Raw genomic sequence first — 20597 nt, 5'->3', positions numbered from 1 at the left:
GTTTATCTGAATAAAAAACATCAACTAAATAAATAAAACTGATAAGCTCGAAAATGATTTCCAATTATTTAAAATAAAAATAAAAACTTTGATACAGACACTGCTGAGTCTTTACTTTTAGTCTTGTCAATAAAAAATAACGAAACATGGAAATAGATGTGCAGGAACCACGTAGCTATTTATTTGACAGTCAGAAAGCTAAAAACATTGAGCTCCTTTTAAAGAAAACCTGACTCCCTGTGTGACGAAGCCGCCTGCCGGAGAGTTGTTGAACAACTAGTGAGTGAGTTCCTTCCTCCGACGGGTTCGTGTTTGTTTCTGTCTTTGACCATAGTTTCAGGGGAGAGCGCGAACGCAGTCCCCCACTACCAGAAATTATGCAGTCGAGATTCCCGCATTTGGGGAATTCGCAGGGGTCAGCACAGCCGGAGTGCAATGGCCGAGCCTCGCCCTGGGTGAACCACCTTCATGATCATGGTATCTCCCCTGCCAGGTAAGTATGAGTTGTACACATTGCGAGTCGTCACCCGTCCACAAGAGACATTTTTCAAAGAAACGGTGCCTACATCTGCAATTTAAAGAAACACTCTTTTCCTAATATAACATTTTCATTGTTATCATATCGCACTTTCCAGTCTGTTGGGTGTAATGGGTTCCTTCAGTTTTCAGTATAAGTATTTATAAATTGCATTCCCGTAATGCCTCTCGGTATATATTTGCATGCGCCTTTATCATTGGAGGACAAGATGCCAGGATTTACACAGGACGACGTCATTCGTGCAGCAGCATGTGAGATGTTCCGCAAAAGAAGCGACGGGTCTGTATACACGTCTGCGTAAACGAAATAAAAAAAAATGTAACAAATGTACGACTTTCAAAAAGAAAGCAAGCAAAACATTGGTCAAACATTTGTTAAGGTCACACATAATATAAATAAACTCGAACGAATGAACGGGTCACTAAATCCGTTCTTGGTTGATATGCTCGTTTTGTTCTCTTGTTTGGCACAATAATCTAAACACGCAGTTTGTGGCTTTAAAACATGTCTCGTTCTGTTACTATAATAAAAAGTACTTCATCAACTTTTATTTCTTTTTTTAATTAATTAAACTAACCATAACTAGCAAAACTCGTCAGTACTTTTGTCTTAACCCTGTTCACATTTGTTTGTATCGGACCGCTACTGGTAGTTTCGGCTTAGAATATAATACGATAACCCTTTCTGTCCTAACTCAGTTTTCAAAACCAGTAAAGGCTGATACAATACTTGTTCGTGTGTGGAATGGGACAATAAAAAAACAAAAAAAAGAAAACGATGTTTAGACTTACAGCTTCCAGGTTAGTAACATAAATAACAAGGGAAATAGCGCCCCCTGTCAAGCTGCAGAAAGAAAAGCTTACAGCACCTGGTATTCCCAGGCGGTCTCCCATCCAAGTACTAACCAGGCCCGACTTTGCTTAGCTTCCGAGATCAGACGAGATCGGGCGTTCTCAAGGTGGTATGTCCGTAAGCGAACGACAGTCTTGGTTTATCTCTTTCATAGTATTAAGTTAATATCATTCATGCAATGACAGGTTGGGGGAGGGATTTCCAGATCTCTAATTTGTCACAAACGTTAACATTTAAGCAGCTCTGGGCTCCACGTGTGCGGGCCCGTGTGTCCGTGTGTCTGTGTGTGTATATAGCAGCATTAAAAGTGCCATTAGATTCTTGCGAAATTGTATGTTCACAAAGTAGTAGCCACACGTTGGCATTGAAAGTGTTAAGTTCTCAAAGGCATCCATTTTGTATATTACCCTCTTTTAGTTTGAATCTGCAGCAGTGTTGTAATGGATCTCAGCTGTACTACTGAGCTGTGTTGCCGTTGGAGGACTGTATGCCCTGAAACCAATTTGATGTTTATTCTACAAAATAAATCCCCCTTTCAAACAACTCGTGTGGTTCTTTAGGCTGAGCAGTACGGCAAGGGTCCCTCTCCTCCAGTTAGAGACAGCATACATGTGGTTACATGATACATGGATGAAGGCTTATTGTGACCTGTTCGACTCCTCGAGACCATCACTTTCAATTCAAACACAAAATGTCTCGTTTTCAATCGCTCGACAACACCCACAGTACAGAAATGTGCATTAATGATCAACAAAATGAGAATACGTTAAAAAAAAAAAAAAAAAAGATGTAAAGCTGGTAGATTCGTATCTCAGAGGAACGGGAAATTAAAACAAGGTAAAGGCAATCATCTAAATAAAGCTGAATCAATAACGGATAACGACATAGAACGTCTGTACAGAACTGAAACACTATGTTTTAAAAAAACAACTGTACCGCTGAACCTCGTCTTCTTTAATATTAGCAACTTTGTAACTTTGATACACGTGCCGCTGACTCGTTACTTTGTCTTCTCAAGATGAAACACTTCACAATACATGTACATAAAACACTTTGGTACTTTCTAGAACATTATACGCTCCGAAAGAAAAAACAAAATCTCATTCCCAGTCTGACAGAGCCACCTGCTGGAGATATATAGATAATCGCTAATTGCTTTCAATACCTGTGTTTTTAACTTTGACTATAACATCAGGGGAGAGCGCGAACGCGATTGCAGCCCTGCTTGTAAATCTGCTTGTATGTGGTTTTATGTTGTCTAATTAAAGTGTTTGTCTGCCAAGATATGATTTAAGGGGCTTAGTGGTCAGGTGGTTAAAGAAAAGCTCTTGTTACCGGGAGGTTCCTGGTTCAATCCCAGCTCAGCCACTGGCTCATTGTGTGTGACCCTGTCCCTGAGCAAGTCCCTTAACCTCCTTGTGCTCCTTCCTTCAAATGAGATGTAAAACCCAGGTCCTATTGTAAGTGACTCTGCAGCAGCAGCAGCAGCAGCAGCAGCAGCAGTTGTGATGCACAGTTTATCTGAATAAAAAACATCAACTAAATAAATAAAACTGATAAGCTCGAAAATGATTTCCAATTATTTAAAATAAAAATAAAAACTTTGATACAGACACTGCTGAGTCTTTACTTTTAGTCTTGTCAATAAAAAATAACGAAACATGGAAATAGATGTGCAGGAACCACGTAGCTATTTATTTGACAGTCAGAAAGCTAAAAACATTGAGCTCCTTTTAAAGAAAACCTGACTCCCTGTGTGACGAAGCCGCCTGCCGGAGAGTTGTTGAACAACTAGTGAGTGAGTTCCTTCCTCCGACGGGTTCGTGTTTGTTTCTGTCTTTGACCATAGTTTCAGGGGAGAGCGCGAACGCAGTCCCCCACTACCAGAAATTATGCAGTCGAGATTCCCGCATTTGGGGAATTCGCAGGGGTCAGCACAGCCGGAGTGCAATGGCCGAGCCTCGCCCTGGGTGAACCACCTTCATGATCATGGTATCTCCCCTGCCAGGTAAGTATGAGTTGTACACATTGCGAGTCGTCACCCGTCCACAAGAGACATTTTTCAAAGAAACGGTGCCTACATCTGCAATTTAAAGAAACACTCTTTTCCTAATATAACATTTTCATTGTTATCATATCGCACTTTCCAGTCTGTTGGGTGTAATGGGTTCCTTCAGTTTTCAGTATAAGTATTTATAAATTGCATTCCCGTAATGCCTCTCGGTATATATTTGCATGCGCCTTTATCATTGGAGGACAAGATGCCAGGATTTACACAGGACGACGTCATTCGTGCAGCAGCATGTGAGATGTTCCGCAAAAGAAGCGACGGGTCTGTATACACGTCTGCGTAAACGAAATAAAAAAAAATGTAACAAATGTACGACTTTCAAAAAGAAAGCAAGCAAAACATTGGTCAAACATTTGTTAAGGTCACACATAATATAAATAAACTCGAACGAATGAACGGGTCACTAAATCCGTTCTTGGTTGATATGCTCGTTTTGTTCTCTTGTTTGGCACAATAATCTAAACACGCAGTTTGTGGCTTTAAAACATGTCTCGTTCTGTTACTATAATAAAAAGTACTTCATCAACTTTTATTTCTTTTTTTAATTAATTAAACTAACCATAACTAGCAAAACTCGTCAGTACTTTTGTCTTAACCCTGTTCACATTTGTTTGTATCGGACCGCTACTGGTAGTTTCGGCTTAGAATATAATACGATAACCCTTTCTGTCCTAACTCAGTTTTCAAAACCAGTAAAGGCTGATACAATACTTGTTCGTGTGTGGAATGGGACAATAAAAAAACAAAAAAAAGAAAACGATGTTTAGACTTACAGCTTCCAGGTTAGTAACATAAATAACAAGGGAAATAGCGCCCCCTGTCAAGCTGCAGAAAGAAAAGCTTACAGCACCTGGTATTCCCAGGCGGTCTCCCATCCAAGTACTAACCAGGCCCGACCTTGCTTAGCTTCCGAGATCAGACGAGATCGGGCGTTCTCAAGGTGGTATGGCCGTAAGCGAACGACAGTCTTGGTTTATCTCTTTCATAGTATTAAGTTAATATCATTCATGCAATGACAGGTTGGGGGAGGGATTTCCAGATCTCTAATTTGTCACAAACGTTAACATTTAAGCAGCTCTGGGCTCCACGTGTGCGGGCCCGTGTGTCCGTGTGTCTGTGTGTGTATATAGCAGCATTAAAAGTGCCATTAGATTCTTGCGAAATTGTATGTTCACAAAGTAGTAGCCACACGTTGGCATTGAAAGTGTTAAGTTCTCAAAGGCATCCATTTTGTATATTACCCTCTTTTAGTTTGAATCTGCAGCAGTGTTGTAATGGATCTCAGCTGTACTACTGAGCTGTGTTGCCGTTGGAGGACTGTATGCCCTGAAACCAATTTGATGTTTATTCTACAAAATAAATCCCCCTTTCAAACAACTCGTGTGGTTCTTTAGGCTGAGCAGTACGGCAAGGGTCCCTCTCCTCCAGTTAGAGACAGCATACATGTGGTTACATGATACATGGATGAAGGCTTATTGTGACCTGTTCGACTCCTCGAGACCATCACTTTCAATTCAAACACAAAATGTCTCGTTTTCAATCGCTCGACAACACCCACAGTACAGAAATGTGCATTAATGATCAACAAAATGAGAATACGTTAAAAAAAAAAAAAAAAAAGATGTAAAGCTGGTAGATTCGTATCTCAGAGGAACGGGAAATTAAAACAAGGTAAAGGCAATCATCTAAATAAAGCTGAATCAATAACGGATAACGACATAGAACGTCTGTACAGAACTGAAACACTATGTTTTAAAAAAACAACTGTACCGCTGAACCTCGTCTTCTTTAATATTAGCAACTTTGTAACTTTGATACACGTGCCGCTGACTCGTTACTTTGTCTTCTCAAGATGAAACACTTCACAATACATGTACATAAAACACTTTGGTACTTTCTAGAACATTATACGCTCCGAAAGAAAAAACAAAATCTCATTCCCAGTCTGACAGAGCCACCTGCTGGAGATATATAGATAATCGCTAATTGCTTTCAATACCTGTGTTTTTAACTTTGACTATAACATCAGGGGAGAGCGCGAACGCGATTGCAGCCCTGCTTGTAAATCTGCTTGTATGTGGTTTTATGTTGTCTAATTAAAGTGTTTGTCTGCCAAGATATGATTTAAGGGGCTTAGTGGTCAGGTGGTTAAAGAAAAGCTCTTGTTACCGGGAGGTTCCTGGTTCAATCCCAGCTCAGCCACTGGCTCATTGTGTGTGACCCTGTCCCTGAGCAAGTCCCTTAACCTCCTTGTGCTCCTTCCTTCAAATGAGATGTAAAACCCAGGTCCTATTGTAAGTGACTCTGCAGCAGCAGCAGCAGTTGTGATGCACAGTTTATCTGAATAAAAAACATCAACTAAATAAATAAAACTGATAAGCTCGAAAATGATTTCCAATTATTTAAAATAAAAATAAAAACTTTGATACAGACACTGCTGAGTCTTTACTTTTAGTCTTGTCAATAAAAAATAACGAAACATGGAAATAGATGTGCAGGAACCACGTAGCTATTTATTTGACAGTCAGAAAGCTAAAAACATTGAGCTCCTTTTAAAGAAAACCTGACTCCCTGTGTGACGAAGCCGCCTGCCGGAGAGTTGTTGAACAACTAGTGAGTGAGTTCCTTTCTCCGACGGGTTCGTGTTTGTTTCTGTCTTTGACCATAGTTTCAGGGGAGAGCGCGAACGCAGTCCCCCACTACCAGAAATTATGCAGTCGAGATTCCCGCATTTGGGGAATTCGCAGGGGTCAGCACAGCCGGAGTGCAATGGCCGAGCCTCGCCCTGGGTGAACCACCTTCATGATCATGGTATCTCCCCTGCCAGGTAAGTATGAGTTGTACACATTGCGAGTCGTCACCCGTCCACAAGAGACATTTTTCAAAGAAACGGTGCCTACATCTGCAATTTAAAGAAACACTCTTTTCCTAATATAACATTTTCATTGTTATCATATCGCACTTTCCAGTCTGTTGGGTGTAATGGGTTCCTTCAGTTTTCAGTATAAGTATTTATAAATTGCATTCCCGTAATGCCTCTCGGTATATATTTGCATGCGCCTTTATCATTGGAGGACAAGATGCCAGGATTTACACAGGACGACGTCATTCGTGCAGCAGCATGTGAGATGTTCCGCAAAAGAAGCGACGGGTCTGTATACACGTCTGCGTAAACGAAATAAAAAAAAATGTAACAAATGTACGACTTTCAAAAAGAAAGCAAGCAAAACATTGGTCAAACATTTGTTAAGGTCACACATAATATAAATAAACTCGAACGAATGAACGGGTCACTAAATCCGTTCTTGGTTGATATGCTCGTTTTGTTCTCTTGTTTGGCACAATAATCTAAACACGCAGTTTGTGGCTTTAAAACATGTCTCGTTCTGTTACTATAATAAAAAGTACTTCATCAACTTTTATTTGTTTTTTTAATTAATTAAACTAACCATAACTAGCAAAACTCGTCAGTACTTTTGTCTTAACCCTGTTCACATTTGTTTGTATCGGACCGCTACTGGTAGTTTCGGCTTAGAATATAATACGATAACCCTTTCTGTCCTAACTCAGTTTTCAAAACCAGTAAAGGCTGATACAATACTTGTTCGTGTGTGGAATGGGACAATAAAAAAACAAAAAAAAGAAAACGATGTTTAGACTTACAGCTTCCAGGTTAGTAACATAAATAACAAGGGAAATAGCGCCCCCTGTCAAGCTGCAGAAAGAAAAGCTTACAGCACCTGGTATTCCCAGGCGGTCTCCCATCCAAGTACTAACCAGGCCCGACCTTGCTTAGCTTCCGAGATCAGACGAGATCGGGCGTTCTCAAGGTGGTATGGCCGTAAGCGAACGACAGTCTTGGTTTATCTCTTTCATAGTATTAAGTTAATATCATTCATGCAATGACAGGTTGGGGGAGGGATTTCCAGATCTCTAATTTGTCACAAACGTTAACATTTAAGCAGCTCTGGGCTCCACGTGTGCGGGCCCGTGTGTCCGTGTGTCTGTGTGTGTATATAGCAGCATTAAAAGTGCCATTAGATTCTTGCGAAATTGTATGTTCACAAAGTAGTAGCCACACGTTGGCATTGAAAGTGTTAAGTTCTCAAAGGCATCCATTTTGTATATTACCCTCTTTTAGTTTGAATCTGCAGCAGTGTTGTAATGGATCTCAGCTGTACTACTGAGCTGTGTTGCCGTTGGAGGACTGTATGCCCTGAAACCAATTTGATGTTTATTCTACAAAATAAATCCCCCTTTCAAACAACTCGTGTGGTTCTTTAGGCTGAGCAGTACGGCAAGGGTCCCTCTCCTCCAGTTAGAGACAGCATACATGTGGTTACATGATACATGGATGAAGGCTTATTGTGACCTGTTCGACTCCTCGAGACCATCACTTTCAATTCAAACACAAAATGTCTCGTTTTCAATCGCTCGACAACACCCACAGTACAGAAATGTGCATTAATGATCAACAAAATGAGAATACGTTAAAAAAAAAAAAAAAAAAGATGTAAAGCTGGTAGATTCGTATCTCAGAGGAACGGGAAATTAAAACAAGGTAAAGGCAATCATCTAAATAAAGCTGAATCAATAACGGATAACGACATAGAACGTCTGTACAGAACTGAAACACTATGTTTTAAAAAAACAACTGTACCGCTGAACCTCGTCTTCTTTAATATTAGCAACTTTGTAACTTTGATACACGTGCCGCTGACTCGTTACTTTGTCTTCTCAAGATGAAACACTTCACAATACATGTACATAAAACACTTTGGTACTTTCTAGAACATTATACGCTCCGAAAGAAAAAACAAAATCTCATTCCCAGTCTGACAGAGCCACCTGCTGGAGATATATAGATAATCGCTAATTGCTTTCAATACCTGTGTTTTTAACTTTGACTATAACATCAGGGGAGAGCGCGAACGCGATTGCAGCCCTGCTTGTAAATCTGCTTGTATGTGGTTTTATGTTGTCTAATTAAAGTGTTTGTCTGCCAAGATATGATTTAAGGGGCTTAGTGGTCAGGTGGTTAAAGAAAAGCTCTTGTTACCGGGAGGTTCCTGGTTCAATCCCAGCTCAGCCACTGGCTCATTGTGTGTGACCCTGTCCCTGAGCAAGTCCCTTAACCTCCTTGTGCTCCTTCCTTCAAATGAGATGTAAAACCCAGGTCCTATTGTAAGTGACTCTGCAGCAGCAGCAGCAGCAGCAGCAGCAGCAGCAGCAGTTGTGATGCACAGTTTATCTGAATAAAAAACATCAACTAAATAAATAAAACTGATAAGCTCGAAAATGATTTCCAATTATTTAAAATAAAAATAAAAACTTTGATACAGACACTGCTGAGTCTTTACTTTTAGTCTTGTCAATAAAAAATAACGAAACATGGAAATAGATGTGCAGGAACCACGTAGCTATTTATTTGACAGTCAGAAAGCTAAAAACATTGAGCTCCTTTTAAAGAAAACCTGACTCCCTGTGTGACGAAGCCGCCTGCCGGAGAGTTGTTGAACAACTAGTGAGTGAGTGAGTGAGTTCCTTCCTCCGACGGGTTCGTGTTTGTTTCTGTCTTTGACCATAGTTTCAGGGGAGAGCGCGAACGCAGTCCCCCACTACCAGAAATTATGCAGTCGAGATTCCCGCATTTGGGGAATTCGCAGGGGTCAGCACAGCCGGAGTGCAATGGCCGAGCCTCGCCCTGGGTGAACCACCTTCATGATCATGGTATCTCCCCTGCCAGGTAAGTATGAGTTGTACACATTGCGAGTCGTCACCCGTCCACAAGAGACATTTTTCAAAGAAACGGTGCCTACATCTGCAATTTAAAGAAACACTCTTTTCCTAATATAACATTTTCATTGTTATCATATCGCACTTTCCAGTCTGTTGGGTGTAATGGGTTCCTTCAGTTTTCAGTATAAGTATTTATAAATTGCATTCCCGTAATGCCTCTCGGTATATATTTGCATGCGCCTTTATCATTGGAGGACAAGATGCCAGGATTTACACAGGACGACGTCATTCGTGCAGCAGCATGTGAGATGTTCCGCAAAAGAAGCGACGGGTCTGTATACACGTCTGCGTAAACGAAATAAAAAAAAATGTAACAAATGTACGACTTTCAAAAAGAAAGCAAGCAAAACATTGGTCAAACATTTGTTAAGGTCACACATAATATAAATAAACTCGAACGAATGAACGGGTCACTAAATCCGTTCTTGGTTGATATGCTCGTTTTGTTCTCTTGTTTGGCACAATAATCTAAACACGCAGTTTGTGGCTTTAAAACATGTCTCGTTCTGTTACTATAATAAAAAGTACTTCATCAACTTTTATTTCTTTTTTTAATTAATTAAACTAACCATAACTAGCAAAACTCGTCAGTACTTTTGTCTTAACCCTGTTCACATTTGTTTGTATCGGACCGCTACTGGTAGTTTCGGCTTAGAATATAATACGATAACCCTTTCTGTCCTAACTCAGTTTTCAAAACCAGTAAAGGCTGATACAATACTTGTTCGTGTGTGGAATGGGACAATAAAAAAACAAAAAAAAGAAAACGATGTTTAGACTTACAGCTTCCAGGTTAGTAACATAAATAACAAGGGAAATAGCGCCCCCTGTCAAGCTGCAGAAAGAAAAGCTTACAGCACCTGGTATTCCCAGGCGGTCTCCCATCCAAGTACTAACCAGGCCCGACCTTGCTTAGCTTCCGAGATCAGACGAGATCGGGCGTTCTCAAGGTGGTATGGCCGTAAGCGAACGACAGTCTTGGTTTATCTCTTTCATAGTATTAAGTTAATATCATTCATGCAATGACAGGTTGGGGGAGGGATTTCCAGATCTCTAATTTGTCACAAACGTTAACATTTAAGCAGCTCTGGGCTCCACGTGTGCGGGCCCGTGTGTCCGTGTGTCTGTGTGTGTATATAGCAGCATTAAAAGTGCCATTAGATTCTTGCGAAATTGTATGTTCACAAAGTAGTAGCCACACGTTGGCATTGAAAGTGTTAAGTTCTCAAAGGCATCCATTTTGTATATTACCCTCTTTTAGTTTGAATCTGCAGCAGTGTTGTAATGGATCTCAGCTGTACTACTGAGCTGTGTTGCCGTTGGAGGACTGTATGCCCTGAAACCAATTTGATGTTTATTCTACAAAATAAATCCCCCTTTCAAACAACTCGTGTGGTTCTTTAGGCTGAGCAGTACGGCAAGGGTCCCTCTCCTCCAGTTAGAGACAGCATACATGTGGTTACATGATACATGGATGAAGGCTTATTGTGACCTGTTCGACTCCTCGAGACCATCACTTTCAATTCAAACACAAAATGTCTCGTTTTCAATCGCTCGACAACACCCACAGTACAGAAATGTGCATTAATGATCAACAAAATGAGAATACGTTAAAAAAAAAAAAAAAAAAGATGTAAAGCTGGTAGATTCGTATCTCAGAGGAACGGGAAATTAAAACAAGGTAAAGGCAATCATCTAAATAAAGCTGAATCAATAACGGATAACGACATAGAACGTCTGTACAGAACTGAAACACTATGTTTTAAAAAAACAACTGTACCGCTGAACCTCGTCTTCTTTAATATTAGCAACTTTGTAACTTTGATACACGTGCCGCTGACTCGTTACTTTGTCTTCTCAAGATGAAACACTTCACAATACATGTACATAAAACACTTTGGTACTTTCTAGAACATTATACGCTCCGAAAGAAAAAACAAAATCTCATTCCCAGTCTGACAGAGCCACCTGCTGGAGATATATAGATAATCGCTAATTGCTTTCAATACCTGTGTTTTTAACTTTGACTATAACATCAGGGGAGAGCGCGAACGCGATTGCAGCCCTGCTTGTAAATCTGCTTGTATGTGGTTTTATGTTGTCTAATTAAAGTGTTTGTCTGCCAAGATATGATTTAAGGGGCTTAGTGGTCAGGTGGTTAAAGAAAAGCTCTTGTTACCGGGAGGTTCCTGGTTCAATCCCAGCTCAGCCACTGGCTCATTGTGTGTGACCCTGTCCCTGAGCAAGTCCCTTAACCTCCTTGTGCTCCTTCCTTCAAATGAGATGTAAAACCCAGGTCCTATTGTAAGTGACTCTGCAGCAGCAGCAGCAGCAGCAGCAGCAGCAGTTGTGATGCACAGTTTATCTGAATAAAAAACATCAACTAAATAAATAAAACTGATAAGCTCGAAAATGATTTCCAATTATTTAAAATAAAAATAAAAACTTTGATACAGACACTGCTGAGTCTTTACTTTTAGTCTTGTCAATAAAAAATAACGAAACATGGAAATAGATGTGCAGGAACCACGTAGCTATTTATTTGACAGTCAGAAAGCTAAAAACATTGAGCTCCTTTTAAAGAAAACCTGACTCCCTGTGTGACGAAGCCGCCTGCCGGAGAGTTGTTGAACAACTAGTGAGTGAGTTCCTTCCTCCGACGGGTTCGTGTTTGTTTCTGTCTTTGACCATAGTTTCAGGGGAGAGCGCGAACGCAGTCCCCCACTACCAGAAATTATGCAGTCGAGATTCCCGCATTTGGGGAATTCGCAGGGGTCAGCACAGCCGGAGTGCAATGGCCGAGCCTCGCCCTGGGTGAACCACCTTCATGATCATGGTATCTCCCCTGCCAGGTAAGTATGAGTTGTACACATTGCGAGTCGTCACCCGTCCACAAGAGACATTTTTCAAAGAAACGGTGCCTACATCTGCAATTTAAAGAAACACTCTTTTCCTAATATAACATTTTCATTGTTATCATATCGCACTTTCCAGTCTGTTGGGTGTAATGGGTTCCTTCAGTTTTCAGTATAAGTATTTATAAATTGCATTCCCGTAATGCCTCTCGGTATATATTTGCATGCGCCTTTATCATTGGAGGACAAGATGCCAGGATTTACACAGGACGACGTCATTCGTGCAGCAGCATGTGAGATGTTCCGCAAAAGAAGCGACGGGTCTGTATACACGTCTGCGTAAACGAAATAAAAAAAAATGTAACAAATGTACGACTTTCAAAAAGAAAGCAAGCAAAACATTGGTCAAACATTTGTTAAGGTCACACATAATATAAATAAACTCGAACGAATGAACGGGTCACTAAATCCGTTCTTGGTTGATATGCTCGTTTTGTTCTCTTGTTTGGCACAATAATCTAAACACGCAGTTTGTGGCTTTAAAACATGTCTCGTTCTGTTACTATAATAAAAAGTACTTCATCAACTTTTATTTCTTTTTTTAATTAATTAAACTAACCATAACTAGCAAAACTCGTCAGTACTTTTGTCTTAACCCTGTTCACATTTGTTTGTATCGGACCGCTACTGGTAGTTTCGGCTTAGAATATAATACGATAACCCTTTCTGTCCTAACTCAGTTTTCAAAACCAGTAAAGGCTGATACAATACTTGTTCGTGTGTGGAATGGGACAATAAAAAAACAAAAAAAAGAAAACGATGTTTAGACTTACAGCTTCCAGGTTAGTAACATAAATAACAAGGGAAATAGCGCCCCCTGTCAAGCTGCAGAAAGAAAAGCTTACAGCACCTGGTATTCCCAGGCGGTCTCCCATCCAAGTACTAACCAGGCCCGACCTTGCTTAGCTTCCGAGATCAGACGAGATCGGGCGTTCTCAAGGTGGTATGGCCGTAAGCGAACGACAGTCTTGGTTTATCTCTTTCATAGTATTAAGTTAATATCATTCATGCAATGACAGGTTGGGGGAGGGATTTCCAGATCTCTAATTTGTCACAAACGTTAACATTTAAGCAGCTCTGGGCTCCACGTGTGCGGGCCCGTGTGTCCGTGTGTCTGTGTGTGTATATAGCAGCATTAAAAGTGCCATTAGATTCTTGCGAAATTGTATGTTCACAAAGTAGTAGCCACACGTTGGCATTGAAAGTGTTAAGTTCTCAAAGGCATCCATTTTGTATATTACCCTCTTTTAGTTTGAATCTGCAGCAGTGTTGTAATGGATCTCAGCTGTACTACTGAGCTGTGTTGCCGTTGGAGGACTGTATGCCCTGAAACCAATTTGATGTTTATTCTACAAAATAAATCCCCCTTTCAAACAACTCGTGTGGTTCTTTAGGCTGAGCAGTACGGCAAGGGTCCCTCTCCTCCAGTTAGAGACAGCATACATGTGGTTACATGATACATGGATGAAGGCTTATTGTGACCTGTTCGACTCCTCGAGACCATCACTTTCAATTCAAACACAAAATGTCTCGTTTTCAATCGCTCGACAACACCCACAGTACAGAAATGTGCATTAATGATCAACAAAATGAGAATACGTTAAAAAAAAAAAAAAAAAAGATGTAAAGCTGGTAGATTCGTATCTCAGAGGAACGGGAAATTAAAACAAGGTAAAGGCAATCATCTAAATAAAGCTGAATCAATAACGGATAACGACATAGAACGTCTGTACAGAACTGAAACACTATGTTTTAAAAAAACAACTGTACCGCTGAACCTCGTCTTCTTTAATATTAGCAACTTTGTAACTTTGATACACGTGCCGCTGACTCGTTACTTTGTCTTCTCAAGATGAAACACTTCACAATACATGTACATAAAACACTTTGGTACTTTCTAGAACATTATACGCTCCGAAAGAAAAAACAAAATCTCATTCCCAGTCTGACAGAGCCACCTGCTGGAGATATATAGATAATCGCTAATTGCTTTCAATACCTGTGTTTTTAACTTTGACTATAACATCAGGGGAGAGCGCGAACGCGATTGCAGCCCTGCTTGTAAATCTGCTTGTATGTGGTTTTATGTTGTCTAATTAAAGTGTTTGTCTGCCAAGATATGATTTAAGGGGCTTAGTGGTCAGGTGGTTAAAGAAAAGCTCTTGTTACCGGGAGGTTCCTGGTTCAATCCCAGCTCAGCCACTGGCTCATTGTGTGTGACCCTGTCCCTGAGCAAGTCCCTTAACCTCCTTGTGCTCCTTCCTTCAAATGAGATGTAAAACCCAGGTCCTATTGTAAGTGACTCTGCAGCAGCAGCAGCAGCAGCAGCAGCAGCAGTTGTGATGCACAGTTTATCTGAATAAAAAACATCAACTAAATAAATAAAACTGATAAGCTCGAAAATGATTTCCAATTATTTAAAATAAAAATAAAAACTTTGATACAGACACTGCTGAGTCTTTACTTTTAGTCTTGTCAATAAAAAATAACGAAACATGGAAATAGATGTGCAGGAACCACGTAGCTATTTATTTGACAGTCAGAAAGCTAAAAACATTGAGCTCCTTTTAAAGAAAACCTGACTCCCTGTGTGACGAAGCCGCCTGCCGGAGAGTTGTTGAACAACTAGTGAGTGAGTTCCTTTCTCCGACGGGTTCGTGTTTGTTTCTGTCTTTGACCATAGTTTCAGGGGAGAGCGCGAACGCAGTCCCCCACTACCAGAAATTATGCAGTCGAGATTCCCGCATTTGGGGAATTCGCAGGGGTCAGCACAGCCGGAGTGCAATGGCCGAGCCTCGCCCTGGGTGAACCACCTTCATGATCATGGTATCTCCCCTGCCAGGTAAGTATGAGTTGTACACATTGCGAGTCGTCACCCGTCCACAAGAGACATTTTTCAAAGAAACGGTGCCTACATCTGCAATTTAAAGAAACACTCTTTTCCTAATATAACATTTTCATTGTTATCATATCGCACTTTCCAGTCTGTTGGGTGTAATGGGTTCCTTCAGTTTTCAGTATAAGTATTTATAAATTGCATTCCCGTAATGCCTCTCGGTATATATTTGCATGCGCCTTTATCATTGGAGGACAAGATGCCAGGATTTACACAGGACGACGTCATTCGTGCAGCAGCATGTGAGATGTTCCGCAAAAGAAGCGACGGGTCTGTATACACGTCTGCGTAAACGAAATAAAAAAAAATGTAACAAATGTACGACTTTCAAAAAGAAAGCAAGCAAAACATTGGTCAAACATTTGTTAAGGTCACACATAATATAAATAAACTCGAACGAATGAACGGGTCACTAAATCCGTTCTTGGTTGATATGCTCGTTTTGTTCTCTTGTTTGGCACAATAATCTAAACACGCAGTTTGTGGCTTTAAAACATGTCTCGTTCTGTTACTATAATAAAAAGTACTTCATCAACTTTTATTTGTTTTTTTAATTAATTAAACTAACCATAACTAGCAAAACTCGTCAGTACTTTTGTCTTAACCCTGTTCACATTTGTTTGTATCGGACCGCTACTGGTAGTTTCGGCTTAGAATATAATACGATAACCCTTTCTGTCCTAACTCAGTTTTCAAAACCAGTAAAGGCTGATACAATACTTGTTCGTGTGTGGAATGGGACAATAAAAAAACAAAAAAAAGAAAACGATGTTTAGACTTACAGCTTCCAGGTTAGTAACATAAATAACAAGGGAAATAGCGCCCCCTGTCAAGCTGCAGAAAGAAAAGCTTACAGCACCTGGTATTCCCAGGCGGTCTCCCATCCAAGTACTAACCAGGCCCGACCTTGCTTAGCTTCCGAGATCAGACGAGATCGGGCGTTCTCAAGGTGGTATGGCCGTAAGCGAACGACAGTCTTGGTTTATCTCTTTCATAGTATTAAGTTAATATCATTCATGCAATGACAGGTTGGGGGAGGGATTTCCAGATCTCTAATTTGTCACAAACGTTAACATTTAAGCAGCTCTGGGCTCCACGTGTGCGGGCCCGTGTGTCCGTGTGTCTGTGTGTGTATATAGCAGCATTAAAAGTGCCATTAGATTCTTGCGAAATTGTATGTTCACAAAGTAGTAGCCACACGTTGGCATTGAAAGTGTTAAGTTCTCAAAGGCATCCATTTTGTATATTACCCTCTTTTAGTTTGAATCTGCAGCAGTGTTGTAATGGATCTCAGCTGTACTACTGAGCTGTGTTGCCGTTGGAGGACTGTATGCCCTGAAACCAATTTGATGTTTATTCTACAAAATAAATCCCCCTTTCAAACAACTCGTGTGGTTCTTTAGGCTGAGCAGTACGGCAAGGGTCCCTCTCCTCCAGTTAGAGACAGCATACATGTGGTTACATGATACATGGATGAAGGCTTATTGTGACCTGTTCGACTCCTCGAGACCATCACTTTCAATTCAAACACAAAATGTCTCGTTTTCAATCGCTCGACAACACCCACAGTACAGAAATGTGCATTAATGATCAACAAAATGAGAATACGTTAAAAAAAAAAAAAAAAAAGATGTAAAGCTGGTAGATTCGTATCTCAGAGGAACGGGAAATTAAAACAAGGTAAAGGCAATCATCTAAATAAAGCTGAATCAATAACGGATAACGACATAGAACGTCTGTACAGAACTGAAACACTATGTTTTAAAAAAACAACTGTACCGCTGAACCTCGTCTTCTTTAATATTAGCAACTTTGTAACTTTGATACACGTGCCGCTGACTCGTTACTTTGTCTTCTCAAGATGAAACACTTCACAATACATGTACATAAAACACTTTGGTACTTTCTAGAACATTATACGCTCCGAAAGAAAAAACAAAATCTCATTCCCAGTCTGACAGAGCCACCTGCTGGAGATATATAGATAATCGCTAATTGCTTTCAATACCTGTGTTTTTAACTTTGACTATAACATCAGGGGAGAGCGCGAACGCGATTGCAGCCCTGCTTGTAAATCTGCTTGTATGTGGTTTTATGTTGTCTAATTAAAGTGTTTGTCTGCCAAGATATGATTTAAGGGGCTTAGTGGTCAGGTGGTTAAAGAAAAGCTCTTGTTACCGGGAGGTTCCTGGTTCAATCCCAGCTCAGCCACTGGCTCATTGTGTGTGACCCTGTCCCTGAGCAAGTCCCTTAACCTCCTTGTGCTCCTTCCTTCAAATGAGATGTAAAACCCAGGTCCTATTGTAAGTGACTCTGCAGCAGCAGCAGCAGCAGCAGCAGCAGCAGCAGCAGTTGTGATGCACAGTTTATCTGAATAAAAAACATCAACTAAATAAATAAAACTGATAAGCTCGAAAATGATTTCCAATTATTTAAAATAAAAATAAAAACTTTGATACAGACACTGCTGAGTCTTTACTTTTAGTCTTGTCAATAAAAAATAACGAAACATGGAAATAGATGTGCAGGAACCACGTAGCTATTTATTTGACAGTCAGAAAGCTAAAAACATTGAGCTCCTTTTAAAGAAAACCTGACTCCCTGTGTGACGAAGCCGCCTGCCGGAGAGTTGTTGAACAACTAGTGAGTGAGTGAGTGAGTTCCTTCCTCCGACGGGTTCGTGTTTGTTTCTGTCTTTGACCATAGTTTCAGGGGAGAGCGCGAACGCAGTCCCCCACTACCAGAAATTATGCAGTCGAGATTCCCGCATTTGGGGAATTCGCAGGGGTCAGCACAGCCGGAGTGCAATGGCCGAGCCTCGCCCTGGGTGAACCACCTTCATGATCATGGTATCTCCCCTGCCAGGTAAGTATGAGTTGTACACATTGCGAGTCGTCACCCGTCCACAAGAGACATTTTTCAAAGAAACGGTGCCTACATCTGCAATTTAAAGAAACACTCTTTTCCTAATATAACATTTTCATTGTTATCATATCGCACTTTCCAGTCTGTTGGGTGTAATGGGTTCCTTCAGTTTTCAGTATAAGTATTTATAAATTGCATTCCCGTAATGCCTCTCGGTATATATTTGCATGCGCCTTTATCATTGGAGGACAAGATGCCAGGATTTACACAGGACGACGTCATTCGTGCAGCAGCATGTGAGATGTTCCGCAAAAGAAGCGACGGGTCTGTATACACGTCTGCGTAAACGAAATAAAAAAAAATGTAACAAATGTACGACTTTCAAAAAGAAAGCAAGCAAAACATTGGTCAAACATTTGTTAAGGTCACACATAATATAAATAAACTCGAACGAATGAACGGGTCACTAAATCCGTTCTTGGTTGATATGCTCGTTTTGTTCTCTTGTTTGGCACAATAATCTAAACACGCAGTTTGTGGCTTTAAAACATGTCTCGTTCTGTTACTATAATAAAAAGTACTTCATCAACTTTTATTTCTTTTTTTAATTAATTAAACTAACCATAACTAGCAAAACTCGTCAGTACTTTTGTCTTAACCCTGTTCACATTTGTTTGTATCGGACCGCTACTGGTAGTTTCGGCTTAGAATATAATACGATAACCCTTTCTGTCCTAACTCAGTTTTCAAAACCAGTAAAGGCTGATACAATACTTGTTCGTGTGTGGAATGGGACAATAAAAAAACAAAAAAAAGAAAACGATGTTTAGACTTACAGCTTCCAGGTTAGTAACATAAATAACAAGGGAAATAGCGCCCCCTGTCAAGCTGCAGAAAGAAAAGCTTACAGCACCTGGTATTCCCAGGCGGTCTCCCATCCAAGTACTAACCAGGCCCGACCTTGCTTAGCTTCCGAGATCAGACGAGATCGGGCGTTCTCAAGGTGGTATGGCCGTAAGCGAACGACAGTCTTGGTTTATCTCTTTCATAGTATTAAGTTAATATCATTCATGCAATGACAGGTTGGGGGAGGGATTTCCAGATCTCTAATTTGTCACAAACGTTAACATTTAAGCAGCTCTGGGCTCCACGTGTGCGGGCCCGTGTGTCCGTGTGTCTGTGTGTGTATATAGCAGCATTAAAAGTGCCATTAGATTCTTGCGAAATTGTATGTTCACAAAGTAGTAGCCACACGTTGGCATTGAAAGTGTTAAGTTCTCAAAGGCATCCATTTTGTATATTACCCTCTTTTAGTTTGAATCTGCAGCAGTGTTGTAATGGATCTCAGCTGTACTACTGAGCTGTGTTGCCGTTGGAGGACTGTATGCCCTGAAACCAATTTGATGTTTATTCTACAAAATAAATCCCCCTTTCAAACAACTCGTGTGGTTCTTTAGGCTGAGCAGTACGGCAAGGGTCCCTCTCCTCCAGTTAGAGACAGCATACATGTGGTTACATGATACATGGATGAAGGCTTATTGTGACCTGTTCGACTCCTCGAGACCATCACTTTCAATTCAAACACAAAATGTCTCGTTTTCAATCGCTCGACAACACCCACAGTACAGAAATGTGCATTAATGATCAACAAAATGAGAATACGTTAAAAAAAAAAAAAAAAAAGATGTAAAGCTGGTAGATTCGTATCTCAGAGGAACGGGAAATTAAAACAAGGTAAAGGCAATCATCTAAATAAAGCTGAATCAATAACGGATAACGACATAGAACGTCTGTACAGAACTGAAACACTATGTTTTAAAAAAACAACTGTACCGCTGAACCTCGTCTTCTTTAATATTAGCAACTTTGTAACTTTGATACACGTGCCGCTGACTCGTTACTTTGTCTTCTCAAGATGAAACACTTCACAATACATGTACATAAAACACTTTGGTACTTTCTAGAACATTATACGCTCCGAAAGAAAAAACAAAATCTCATTCCCAGTCTGACAGAGCCACCTGCTGGAGATATATAGATAATCGCTAATTGCTTTCAATACCTGTGTTTTTAACTTTGACTATAACATCAGGGGAGAGCGCGAACGCGATTGCAGCCCTGCTTGTAAATCTGCTTGTATGTGGTTTTATGTTGTCTAATTAAAGTGTTTGTCTGCCAAGATATGATTTAAGGGGCTTAGTGGTCAGGTGGTTAAAGAAAAGCTCTTGTTACCGGGAGGTTCCTGGTTCAATCCCAGCTCAGCCACTGGCTCATTGTGTGTGACCCTGTCCCTGAGCAAGTCCCTTAACCTCCTTGTGCTCCTTCCTTCAAATGAGATGTAAAACCCAGGTCCTATTGTAAGTGACTCTGCAGCAGCAGCAGCAGCAGCAGCAGCAGCAGTTGTGATGCACAGTTTATCTGAATAAAAAACATCAACTAAATAAATAAAACTGATAAGCTCGAAAATGATTTCCAATTATTTAAAATAAAAATAAAAACTTTGATACAGACACTGCTGAGTCTTTACTTTTAGTCTTGTCAATAAAAAATAACGAAACATGGAAATAGATGTGCAGGAACCACGTAGCTATTTATTTGACAGTCAGAAAGCTAAAAACATTGAGCTCCTTTTAAAGAAAACCTGACTCCCTGTGTGACGAA

The 20597-nt window shown here is 40.5% G+C and overlaps 14 non-coding genes across 14 annotated transcripts; all 14 read right to left on the bottom strand.

Moving 5' to 3' along the window:
* Nucleotides 1-337: 337 nt before the first annotated feature.
* LOC131707211 (U1 spliceosomal RNA) lies at nt 338-501 on the bottom strand. The gene has a single exon (XR_009311031.1). It is a non-coding gene; the product is annotated as a U1 spliceosomal RNA (small nuclear RNA).
* Nucleotides 502-1394: 893 nt separating this feature from the next.
* LOC131706839 (5S ribosomal RNA) lies at nt 1395-1513 on the bottom strand. The gene has a single exon (XR_009310835.1). It is a non-coding gene; the product is annotated as a 5S ribosomal RNA (ribosomal RNA).
* Nucleotides 1514-3242: 1729 nt separating this feature from the next.
* Nucleotides 3243-3406, bottom strand: LOC131707209 (U1 spliceosomal RNA). The gene has a single exon (XR_009311030.1). It is a non-coding gene; the product is annotated as a U1 spliceosomal RNA (small nuclear RNA).
* An 893-nt stretch (nt 3407-4299) lies between these two features.
* LOC131706487 (5S ribosomal RNA) lies at nt 4300-4418 on the bottom strand. The gene has a single exon (XR_009310632.1). It is a non-coding gene; the product is annotated as a 5S ribosomal RNA (ribosomal RNA).
* A 1714-nt stretch (nt 4419-6132) lies between these two features.
* LOC131707206 (U1 spliceosomal RNA) lies at nt 6133-6296 on the bottom strand. Its single transcript, XR_009311029.1, has one exon. It is a non-coding gene; the product is annotated as a U1 spliceosomal RNA (small nuclear RNA).
* Nucleotides 6297-7189: 893 nt separating this feature from the next.
* Nucleotides 7190-7308, bottom strand: LOC131706478 (5S ribosomal RNA). The gene has a single exon (XR_009310631.1). It is a non-coding gene; the product is annotated as a 5S ribosomal RNA (ribosomal RNA).
* Nucleotides 7309-9051: 1743 nt separating this feature from the next.
* On the bottom strand, nt 9052-9215 carry LOC131707204 (U1 spliceosomal RNA). The gene has a single exon (XR_009311028.1). It is a non-coding gene; the product is annotated as a U1 spliceosomal RNA (small nuclear RNA).
* An 893-nt stretch (nt 9216-10108) lies between these two features.
* On the bottom strand, nt 10109-10227 carry LOC131706460 (5S ribosomal RNA). The gene has a single exon (XR_009310629.1). It is a non-coding gene; the product is annotated as a 5S ribosomal RNA (ribosomal RNA).
* Nucleotides 10228-11956: 1729 nt separating this feature from the next.
* LOC131707199 (U1 spliceosomal RNA) lies at nt 11957-12120 on the bottom strand. The gene has a single exon (XR_009311027.1). It is a non-coding gene; the product is annotated as a U1 spliceosomal RNA (small nuclear RNA).
* Nucleotides 12121-13013: 893 nt separating this feature from the next.
* On the bottom strand, nt 13014-13132 carry LOC131706449 (5S ribosomal RNA). The gene has a single exon (XR_009310628.1). It is a non-coding gene; the product is annotated as a 5S ribosomal RNA (ribosomal RNA).
* A 1729-nt stretch (nt 13133-14861) lies between these two features.
* Nucleotides 14862-15025, bottom strand: LOC131707195 (U1 spliceosomal RNA). The gene has a single exon (XR_009311026.1). It is a non-coding gene; the product is annotated as a U1 spliceosomal RNA (small nuclear RNA).
* Nucleotides 15026-15918: 893 nt separating this feature from the next.
* On the bottom strand, nt 15919-16037 carry LOC131706438 (5S ribosomal RNA). Its single transcript, XR_009310627.1, has one exon. It is a non-coding gene; the product is annotated as a 5S ribosomal RNA (ribosomal RNA).
* A 1743-nt stretch (nt 16038-17780) lies between these two features.
* Nucleotides 17781-17944, bottom strand: LOC131707187 (U1 spliceosomal RNA). The gene has a single exon (XR_009311025.1). It is a non-coding gene; the product is annotated as a U1 spliceosomal RNA (small nuclear RNA).
* An 893-nt stretch (nt 17945-18837) lies between these two features.
* Nucleotides 18838-18956, bottom strand: LOC131706427 (5S ribosomal RNA). The gene has a single exon (XR_009310626.1). It is a non-coding gene; the product is annotated as a 5S ribosomal RNA (ribosomal RNA).
* Nucleotides 18957-20597: the final 1641 nt, after the last annotated feature.

The sequence above is a fragment of the Acipenser ruthenus genome, chromosome 2 (genome assembly GCF_902713425.1).
Source record: "Acipenser ruthenus chromosome 2, fAciRut3.2 maternal haplotype, whole genome shotgun sequence".
Lineage (NCBI taxonomy): Eukaryota > Metazoa > Chordata > Actinopteri > Acipenseriformes > Acipenseridae > Acipenser > Acipenser ruthenus.
The sequence above is the reverse complement of the archived record's forward strand: the minus strand, read 5'-3'. Positions and strand labels throughout refer to the sequence as shown.